Consider the following 12,097-nt stretch of genomic DNA (forward strand, 5'->3'; position numbering starts at 1 on the left):
TTTCAAAAACCAGTATATTTTATTTTTTATCGTAAAATGCTTTTTGAAAAGAATAATTCAAATTATTGAATTTTTATACAATGTACATTTTGTAGTAAATAACAAAAATGTCAGCAATATTTTTTGATTCTCATAATTATATAAAAACGCTAGAAAAATGAGAATGAATGGGTAATTATTCTTAAAATAATTGATGAAAGGGTTGTAATGTGTTAAAATGTTTTGTTCAAATGTTTTTATTAGGGGCGATTTCGTAAAATAAATATGCTAACTCCATTTAATAATTGTATATGGTGTAATCTTGAACAGAGAAGCATTGTTTATTTCCGGTGCATTTGTTTGATTAACGACGACTCTCTTCATTAGTCTAGTCACTGGCTTTGCCCGTGTCTTACACAGATTATGCAGTAGTCGTCGGGATTAGATTTTAGTAAAATGCTAAAAATACAAAATAAAAAAATATCTGCTGTTTTTTTTTTTATTTTATAGAAATAAATAAAATCCCACATATAAAATTAATCCTTTGACTTTAAATAAATTGTTACCTATTAACAATATATTGTACAGTTATGAAACACTCTTAATTTCTCATTTATTTGTTCAAATGTGAAAACTTTAACACGAACCCAAATAAGAGACAATTTTATGTTTTTGTTTATCAGAACAATTACAAAAATATTTCAAATAACTAAAAACGTCTTAAGATATAACTTATTGAAGATAAGAAGCAATATCTTCTTTGTCATTTTCAATATTTACGTCCGTTGTGGTAAATATAATAGACGCGATGTGGGATGCTTTAGCCTTCGAATCGCCTGTCTCCCTTATGTCAGTTGTGTCCACTGCAGACTTCGCAACTTATAATTGTAAAGTTAGGTCAACCAGTTGTTTTCTCTTCATCATCACTTATGCGTTATTTTTCTGTTGGTTAAAAATTAGGTTATATTTGTTGCCTGGATTCAATTCCTTATCTTCTAAAAGTTTCAAAATATCGATACAGCACTTAACTCGAACTAGAAATTTCCAGTACTCGCACACTTGTACAATGTAAGTTTAACTGGGACTGTAATACGGGGTTTCCTTATTTTCAGGCCAAAATGCCACTTCATTCAAAAACCGAGCTCAACAAGTTTTCAACCATCGTACCTCCTTGAATTTCCTTGGGTCAAGGAAACACCCTTCTATTAAAACAATGGCAATCTGTTCGTGGTGCAATAAAGGCATAAGCATCAGTGGGATGGTGTTTAAAACGGCTTTTAAAAAGGCCATTCTAAGTCCGCCCAAACACATTTTAAACGAGAAAAAAAAACAGACAGAAAAGCCTGTCCATTAAATATGTTTTTTAAAGGACAATGTTGCTGACAGCATTTCTCTATCAGGAGAACCTAGTAGCAGCCGAGATCAAGGGGCTATTGGGATCCAATTAGCGCAGGCTTCTGGTACGGAAAGCTCCCTCAGACAGCCGAGTCACACAATCGACATCACGTCCCCAATCCACAGTGAAGCAATATGTTATTTCTGAATCCGTGACAAGATCAGAAATATTCTGGTGTTTACAAATAGTTGTTAATCATATTCCCTTTGCAGTTGCAGCTCGCTGTGCTAAAAGTTTCAAGTTTCAATTTCCTGATAGTGAGATAGCAATCAAAACTAAAGTTGGATTATACCAAAGTAGGATATTTGATCGTGTTTTGGTATTGGCACCACATTTCGAGAGACAAATAGAAAGAGAAACTCAAAGAATGTTCTCATATTGTTTCTCTGCTTCGACGAATCTTTAAATAAAGTTAGTCAAACGGCAACAAATGGACGTTCATATTCGTTGGTGGGATCCAGCCAACAATCATATTGAAACAAGATATTTTACATCAATATTTTTAGGTCATACCAAAGCGGAAGATCTTCTCCGAGGAATCAAAAGCGCCATTTCGCCTGACACTTTAAATAAAATAGTTCAGGTTTCTATGGACGGACCTAACGTGAATAAAAAAAATGTTAAATGATTTCGAGCAAGAACTGCTAGATTCACCAAAATGGCCATGCCCTGTTAAATATTGGTAGTTGTTGGTCTCCACACTCTTCATGGCGCCTTTAAAACTGGCATGAAAAGCAAACAAAATGGGATGTTGTGATTCCTTAGAGGCATTGTATAACTTATTTAAAAATTCACCAGCTCGTAGAGCAGATTTTCACCTACTACAGCTCGTCTGATACATTCCCTTTAAAGTTTTGTGCTGTCAGATGGGTGGAGAGCGGGCCGTGTGGCTCAAAGGGCCTTGTTGATACTGCCTTGCGTTAGGAAATATGTAGATGGTGTTGTTAAAATAAAAAAGAGCCTGCATGTCGCAGTTTTGAAGTAGTCAAAGATAATTTAACCCTTACCGAGCCAACGACGTTACTAGACGTCATGCCTAAACTAGCGCTAAAAGCCAACGACGTCCACTGACGCAAAATCAATTTTTTATTTTAATATTATTTAAAAGCATTTCTGGGTAACAAACTTAGTAAAAACTATCCAAACAAGGTTTATCTAAACAAGAGACAATCGTTCGTGTCTACTTTGAAGGTCACGGCTCTTGTTCGATCGAACAAAATAGTGGGCGGCCGGATGTTTCATAGTCTCCCGCAGAGCCAACGAACGTCTACTGACGCTGCGCTCAGTCCGCCTGTAGCCTTCCGCGAGGTTAGATGTTTATTCGCTCTTCCATTTTTCGTTCCGCGTATTTATCTTTTCAATTTTGATGTTAATCAATATTTTAATCAATTTGCAGTGTAGTTTATGTATTATTTATCATGATGTAGGGCTTTATTGTCAAGTTTTTTTTTTAGTTCATTGATTTTATTTAATTTGTATATATTATATATATATATATAATATTTATATATAATATATATACATTTTTACTATATTCTTGATATTTTCTCTAAATACAATATTACTATATGCTTGTTTTTTGTAAAATATAACAATAATTGTGTTCAACTATTGTTAATTGTATATATGAACACATAGAATGTTAAAATTTAAATTTTTTCAGTGAAATTATGATTTTACCATTTTTTGGGCTGTAAATTAATAATAAAGAGTGAAAAAAAAATATTTTGTCGTTTTTTTACCTGTTATGTTATAAGAGTTAACAAAAAAATTGGTTTTGGTATGTGGGAATTTTTTTATTTTTAAGGTGTATGGCTCTTAGAAGTAGTTTTGGTTATTTATTTGTGGCTCGCTAAGGGTTAAATGATAAAGCTTTTGGCAGCCAAATTGGCATTTTTTATGTCAATTTGTGGTCTATTTGAACCAACCATTCCTCAGAGAATTTCAAAATGATGCCCCAAAATGGCTCCTTTGCTAAATAATGAGATTAGCTCATTAGCTTTGAATCTCATCGAAAAGGTTGTAAAACAGGACCATCTGGATACGGTAAGAAATCAGATAGATAAAATGGACTTATCGCCCAACAATCTTATCCCAACCAAACATTTCGATTTGGGGTTTGCCACTAAAGATGCTCTCAGGACATGTGAACCAACATCAGATTTGGAAAAATTAAATCTTAAGAGAAACGCAAGGGAAGCTGTACTTGCTATGGTGAAAAAAATAATCGAAAAATCACCCATAAAGTACCCTTTGTCAAAAGCCATCACCTGTCTAGATCCGAATGTAATTAAAAATAATTCGGGAGAAAAACATCTTACTTCATGTTTAGAGCAATTAGTTGCGAAAAAATGGATGACTGGTATAAAGGCAGATAGTGTGAAACGACAGTACCTCAAACTGTTCTCAAATGAGCACGTATTAAATCAGTGCAAAATGTATCAAAGACATGAAAAACGACTTGATGATTTCTTTGTAGAGAAATAATAAAAGTTGAAGGTGTGGAGGAGTATATAAAGATTTAAAGCTTTTCATTCAACTCATTCTGACACTTTCTCACGGAATTCTTCTGTTGAAAGAGGCTTCTCTGTCAACAAAACAGTGTATAGTTGAAAACTTGAAGGAGGAGAGTTTAGTCGCGTTGAGAAAAGTTTGTGACGGCGTATCAGCAGCAGGAGGATTGGAGGCAATGGAAATCACTAATGAATTAGTTCATGCTGCCAAAAATTCCCACGCCCACTACTCGGAGCACTTGGCAAAACAACGAGAAGAAATGAAAGACAAAATTAATTCTGAGAAAGAGAGGAAGCAAGCTGCAATAGAAAAAAAAAGAATTGGAAGCACACAAAAATTCCAGGTTTTGTCCAACGCCAGGAAAAGGGCAGCTGAGTTAGACGACAAGATACAGGAACTTAGCAAAAAGTGCAAATCGTAATTCACTTTTTATTCTAGACATTTTTATCCATTTCTTTATTTATGTGTACAAATATAATTTTTTTTGTATATAAAACTGGTACCAAATAACTTTTCTTATAACAAGTTGTATATAATTTTTATACATTTAACGTTTATATGTTATTTTAATTTCAATAAAATTGCCTTTTCTTATGTACTAATTAAAATGTGAACCTGTGATTATGTGAAAATTTTTCCTGTGGAAGAAATCGATCGAAATAATAATAATAATGTGTTAAACAAGAAAATAAATTAATAATCACGCAAGTGTACTTCATGGACTCAAACGAGTTAGCCTTAGCCAATGTACGAATCCTGTCACCCTGCATCTTGTCTAACCTGTGTCAACAAAGTTCTCTTCAGATTTCAACAAACTTGTAAGTTAAAGAAAATTATGAGCTATGTGCATGCTAATTATATTGAAATTTGTCTTTGTCATTGCTTTGATGACTGTTATGATGATGTTTTGTAAAAATAATATGCCTTGTTATATTCATTATGTAGCAAATCGCACATAAAATCGGGCGCTCGCCGCTCATTGCTTGCGTCGTAACCGAAGCCTATTGTTATTTCGTTCTTTTAGACGTTTCCGTCAATTCCTGCACGACCAATGACATCGTTAGTCAAATGGGAAGAAGTTTTATATTGTATTTTACCGCTCCGCCGCGTCTGTATTGTTTACGTCTCAACTTCGCCCCTCTCCAACACGATTTTGTTTGTACCGGTAACGTTGTTTATGAAAACTTTCCGACCTTGAATTTTAATTTTTTTAACCGTGAAAACCGTGAATTAGCCGTGAATTTGAGTATTTAGATTGAGTGGGAACCCTGTTAATATATTCCTGTAACTACATTTACTAAGGAATAAACAAAAAAATTGGTTGATATCAAATAGCCTAGTTGTGAGTTTTTTTACAAAACTTTTACATGTTGTCTAAAATTGGCTTAGGATTTTAGCACATTTCCTTGATATAATGGCCAGGGTTTAAAGAGTTCTAAAACTCCAAAAGATTGTATTTTTTTGTATGTTAAAGTGTTACTTTTACAATTAAAATACATGCACAAGCTTGTTGTTTGGGTTTATATTCACCTTTTATAGATAATACCATATTGTAGGATGTGAAAGAGAAGTATGACAAGATCTGTGAGGAAGCCTACACTAATGCCCGCAAGGAGACCCACATCAAGTACAAGGACTGGCTTGATTCTCCATGGTCTGGCTTCTTTGAGGGTAAGGACCCTCTGATGGTTTCACCCACTGGTATTAAGGAAGATACCCTGGTACACATCGGCAAGAGGTTTTCCTCCCCACCACCCAATGCTGCAGAGTTCGTCATTCATAAAGGTATCCTATGACAATCTTCTACCTGACAACTAATACAGATTTGATTTATTTACATAAAATACAAATATTTCAGTATATTAAAATAAAATTGTTTGTATTTTTAAACATATTAAATATTAAAATCTCTATAAAATCATTCAAGGTTACCTTTATTAAAAATTTCAAAAGATTATCAAGACTTATACATATATTTTTCATCACTTGAACTTGTATCTCAGTGATATAACATGTGCAGGTATCGAAACGTATCCTGAAGGCCCGCATGCAGATGGTCGAGTCTCGCACGGTGGATTGGGCTTTAGGAGAGGCCATGGCATTTGGCTCCTTGATGAAGGAGGGAATACACGTCAGATTGTCCGGGCAGGACGTAGAGCGAGGCACCTTTTCACACAGACATCATGTCTTGCACCATCAGACCGTGGACAAGGCGACATACCGCCCTCTCAAATTACCTTTACCCTGACCAGGCTCCTTACACTGTGTGTAACAGCTCTCTGTCCGAGTATGCTGTGCTAGGTATGTAGTATCATTGACTCTCTGGAACTGTTCCTAAAACAGTTGGGAAGAACAATTTCTAAATTTAAAAAAAAACACACATTTTTATTTAATATTTAGTATAAAAATATTTGACGTTCAAAACAGCTCTTTATATTGAAGAAATCATCTCTAGGATATTCAGTAATTTTATATGATTCAATACAAAAATATTATGTTCTTTGTCATTTTTTACCAAAGGTCTATATAGATTTCTTTTGTAGCTTTTTAAAAATAAGTCTTTCTTTTGTTGCTAACCATTATCACAAACTACATATTTAAAACAAAATACTAAAGGAAAAACTCATCTGAAATTTTACATTTTTTAAGTTAAAAGTTTTTTTACATTTGAGTTTATAAAAATCTCAAATTTTTTATGTTACTATAAAAATATCCTTGAAACTTGAAAAGTGGAATCAACACTTTTATGATTTTTAGGTTTTGAATTGGGATTCTCAATGACAAATCCAAATGCATTGGTGTGCTGGGAGGCTCAGTTCGGAGACTTCAACAACACGGCTCAATGTATCATCGACCAGTTCATCTCTTCTGGACAGGCCAAGTGGGTGCGACAGTCAGGTCTGGTGATGCTTCAGCCTCATGGTCTGGAGGGAATGGGTCCTGAGCACTCGTCTGCCAGGCTGGAACGTTTCCTGCAGATGTCCGCTGACGATCCTGACTATTTCCCTCCGGAGAGTGAGGAGTTTGCTGTGCGCCAACTGCACGATATCAATTGGATTGTGAGTCAAATATTTCTAATACTTCCTTGTTTAAAAACTGTATAGATAAACTTATATAATTGTCCCTCCTAGTTTATGATCTTCATCAAACTTTACTTATTTACAAGCCGACCTTGTCATGAAGGGGCCAGGTGACCAAGAAAGGAGGAAGTGCTACAAGTTTGTGCTGTAGACTCCATATACCATCCATATTCTGACACTAAACAACATTTTATATTGGGGTTAAAGGGTGGATCGGTAGGTTTAGTCTACTGCAAAAGATTACTGTTGGAGTGGGTAGGTAGAGCTCCCTAGTGTTAAAAGCTTGTGCTATCCTAAACATAAAGGAGTACCTTCTTCTATCCGCTTTGATTAAAAGAGGCGTGAACAGAGCTAACCTCATCTTCCAAAGTGACATGACTGAGATATAGACCTCACTATCTCTCCCCATGGGATCTCAACAGGAGGTGATCCCTACCACTAAACTTACACATCCTGAAAATCCTATTGCTATGGAAACAAACACAAAGGTTGTTTTAGAACAAAGTGGAATGAGGGGTTTCCTCAGCTTTTTGTCTTAAATGAACAAAAACCCATTGCCATCCTGTCCTTTCATTCCATTCTGTCTGCACTCTGAACCTGAGCCTCTGAGTCAGGTCAACTTACTCTTACGTTTAATATGGTTCGAGTATCATGTATGTCAGGATTGTTAGTTTGTACTTCTAGTGATTTGTTGCTGTATATCACATAAAATTGGTTTTGTGAGAAAAAATGAGCCGGCAAAGAAAATAATGGCTTTGGGAAATATGACCAGAAAAAATAAGCTGAGATTGTGTATGTGTGTGTTAGTGTTTTTATCAGTAATCAGTAAATCAAAATCCTTTATTAAAAAAATCATATAACACAGTACCCAAGCACCATAAAAGGTGCATGTGGGAACAAAAATTATTTGCAACATTTTCATATATTTGATATATAATTATTTAGCCGGCTTAATGCTACTATAACATTTATTGTACTCTGTCATTTGTCTCTCTTAAATTATATTTAAACAATGATAATATATTTTTTTTTCTATTTTTTTATCATGATTATTTTCAATTTAAAATCCACCCTACCATTAAACTATTTCAAAAATACATAAAGCAATTATACATATACATATGACCATTTTCCCAGTTACTATCATACATATAAAACAAAAACCCAAACTTATGTCCATCTGCATTTTTTTACACTTGTAGTGTTTACTCTATGCAAATTCATCCGTTGGCAGACGACATTCCTTCTATTGTACTGTCCAGTCCTATGTAGGCGTACACATGCATTGATTAGTTGAGGTTAGATCCTGGCGAACAGTGTGATGCAAATGGCAGATGTTGCTGGTGTGTTTATTTATTAATTCCATTTGTCGTTATATATGTCTTCATATTTTTTAGTCTCAATTAAAACCACCCATCCCTTCCTTATATGTTTATTGTGCTTACTATAGAATTTATTCTATTTATATGTAAAATTAATGTGATGCTGGGAAACAATACCTATCCTGCTTAGTTTGTTTTACACGTACCATATTCTAGCAATTCTAATATCTTACCTACAAAAACAAGTGTGTAAAGTGAATATATATATATATATATATATATATATATTATATATATATATATATATAACAATTATTAGACTTCTTGGTATATAATTTCCTTTAATATTTTTGGCTTTACCGTTTTCAAAAAGGTATAATAAAAAAAAATAACACTACAAACAAAATTTACATAAGTAAATAAATAAAAATGTGATGTAAATTTTTATTTATTTACTTATGTAAATTTTGTTTGCTGTGTTATTTTTTTCTTATTATACCTTTTTGAAAACGGTAGTAAAGCCGAAATATTAAAGGAAATTATATACCAAGAAGTCCAATAATTGTTATAATAGAGCAATTCTGCATTTATACACCCGAAGTGAATATATATATATATATATTATATATATATATATATATATATATATATATATATAATATATATATAAAAGAATGATATATTAAAGGATTTTTAAAAATTTATATCAAACCTAGGGAATGAATGACTCTGCTCTCTTAAAGCACAACTGTGCATTCAAAAAACTGCTTGGAAAGTCAAAGCCTAAACTGTGCATAGGCCTAGCTTATAAACTTATGGTGGTAATAACATAATGGTGGTTATAGTTTTAACCCTCTGAGGTCGGCCGGGACAGCGTCTGTCCCCACTCGTGATGTAGTGGCTGAGTAGCGCACGGGACAGCGTCTGTCCCGGCATACTTAGAGTGGCTGAGTATGCGAGCGGGACACCGCACCTGCTGTCCCGCGCTGTGTAGTGCTTTCTTCTTTATTTTGTATCTCCTAAACGAACTAACCTTTTCATTGCCAAATGGTTTTTTTTTTTTTGTTTCTTAAAAGTTTGTATTTTTCACAAAAAAACAAATCGAAATTGTTTGACTATTGTTTTGGAACGTTTACTTGAAAAAAGAAAAACTATTCTTTCATTTTTTGAATACCACTGTATTGAACAGCTAAATTCTCTACAGACCTGAAAATGGAACAAAGAAGCCCCTTAGTGACTTTTCGACTAAAAACTAATCATATATTAAAACTAAATATTCAATGATAAGTATTTGAAAACAGCTTCATTCTAGGTTTTTTTTACCACAAAACACGTTTAAAATGTAATGAAACACAAGTTTTTCAAAATAAATTAATGTAAAACACATATATATTAATTGTTGGAAAATTCGTAAGATTAACTCTCAAAATAAAGGTAATTTAGTTTTACAAAATAAAAACTTTACTTTGAAAACCAATTGAATAAAAAATAAGACTGTTAGAGGCAAATAACTAGAATGATGCATGGGATGTGAGATTTGAGTGAAATCCCGCTGCCCAGCGAGGGCAGGCAGGTCTCGCGCGCACCGCCACTCAGGCACAGCGCATGTCAAATAGCGCCGATGTCAAAGGGTTAACTATGAAATAATAATACAAACTGTAACGATGATATTACATAATTCTGGGCATGCTAAGGCAACAACATATCCTACTCACAACCTTGTCTTCCAAAATAAACACATAAACAAACCATAGTTAACAGTTAATAAATAACATTTTATAGACAAAACAATTGGACAATATGAGGTAAAGAATGAACTAGTACACCAGCATGTAATTTACGTCAGGAAGATAACTAAGTAAATAAATGTATACAAGTCTATAGAAACATCAAATAGTACCTGCTACATCATTGAATCTTTAGGCTACTCCAGTAATAATGCTACTCATTACATGTAATGTAAACCATATAAGTTCATGGAACAAAAATGTGGATAAAAAAATCTAAATAAAATAACTTAATTTGTCTCATAAATAACTGATTAATTTTCTAAGACTGAACGCCATTTCTAACTATTTTTTAAAAATTGTCCTTATTATTATATAAATAATGATTTTAAGTGTTATTTGTATGGCCAAGGTTGCAAAACTGTTCCACTCCTGCGAAACTACTTCCATATTCTGAGGCGGCAAATTGCTCTTCCATTCAGAAAACCTTTGATTCTGATGACTCCTAAATCATTGTTACGACACCCCCGAGGCCAAGTCCAGCTTCGATCTGATGACAGAAAACACCCAGTTCCTTCAGGTAATGCCATTGTCTGGTCTTTTTTTCTTGTATATTTTAATTTATTTTATAGAGGAATCCAAATTTTTACAATCTATTTTTGCCACAGTAATATAAAACACATTTTGGGTTGTAGGGTGATTCCTGAGGAGGGACCTGCAGCAGAAAAACCCTAGTGGAGTGAAGAAGCTGGTGTTCTGCAGTGGCAAGGTTTACTACGACTTGAAGAAAGCTCGAAATGAGAGGAATTTGAATGATTCTGTGGCCATTGCACGAGGTTGAACAAAGTTAGTCCCTTTATTTTTCTTTTAAGATAGCATTGTCAACTCTCAAATTGTCTGCTTCAGAAATTAATTACTCCGCTTAATGTGAGTATCAAGGATACATTTGACAGTTGTGTTATATTGTGAACAACCTTCACGAAAAGACTGGTATTTTTCAACTGCAGTATTACCCTAATAAAGTTTTCTCTGTACCACAGATCACAATTCACAATAAATTTCCACCAGTTGCATTTTCTTCACACAAAAAATTAAAGGATACAGCATATTTCACAACTGGCTGAATAGTTAATTGTGGTGGTTATCTTAAACACTAGTGAGGATGCTTATAATGTAACAACCTTCATTATGACAATGCCTATGGTCACACTGCTACCACCACCCATTTGGGCGATTCAGATTGCCTCGGGCAACTTGAGCTCCAAACAACCTACATCCACAGCTAGTTGAGACTTTACTTGCAAGTGTCAGTAGTATAAAGTTTGGATGGAATTGAAAGAAATCATTGTACACCTGTAGGTGGAGCATATTGTTTGTTGTTAGTGACATTATTAAATATGAATATCCAAATAAAGTTACTCTAATAAAAGACTATTACTTCAATGTACTTGATTTTTTTTTAATTAACTGATTTAAAACTATTTTAGATCTCACCGTTCCCATATGATCTGGTGAAGAAGGAGTGTGCAAAAGTATCCAAATGCAGTTCTGTAGCTGGTCACAAGAAGAACACAAGAATCAAGGCTGCTGGGACATACGTGAAACCCAGATTCCACACAGCTCTCAACGGTGTCAGTGATGTCCAGTAGTATATACTTTCATTACATGTTTACTTTTAGTAATATATCAAAACTTATACCAAGAGAATCAATGTTGTCAGACATATATGAAGCCCAGATCAGTAAGAGAAACAACTTTAGAAAATGTGGGTAATGATTTGAGGTTTTAAGCTCATGTTGTTACAAACCTGGATTTTCATTCAGCTAAGCATAATCATGTCATCCACTACTGAGTAAAGTCCTGCTGTTTTGTATTAGTGTTCTTAATATGTATTAGTAACACTTTTCCTCTCTACAAAAAATGTTTTAAGTGATTAAAATCAGAAAGTTTACTTGTCTTTAGGCAATAGTTGGCAAATTGATAATCAATTTCATCAATAAATATTCCAATGGGCTACAAAAACTTATACAATAGTAACAGGTTTTAGATTAAAGATAAACACCAAGCCAGGACTAAGGT

The 12,097-nt window shown here is 33.8% G+C and overlaps 1 pseudogene; it reads left to right on the forward strand.

Annotated features, from left to right (window-relative positions):
- The first annotated feature begins 5,445 nt into the window (after nucleotides 1-5,445).
- LOC124374437 lies at nucleotides 5,446-7,008 on the forward strand (annotated as a pseudogene).
- Nucleotides 7,009-12,097: the final 5,089 nt, after the last annotated feature.

This window comes from Homalodisca vitripennis, unplaced genomic scaffold, assembly GCF_021130785.1.
Source record: "Homalodisca vitripennis isolate AUS2020 unplaced genomic scaffold, UT_GWSS_2.1 ScUCBcl_8438;HRSCAF=16555, whole genome shotgun sequence".
Taxonomy (NCBI): Eukaryota; Metazoa; Arthropoda; class Insecta; order Hemiptera; family Cicadellidae; genus Homalodisca; species Homalodisca vitripennis.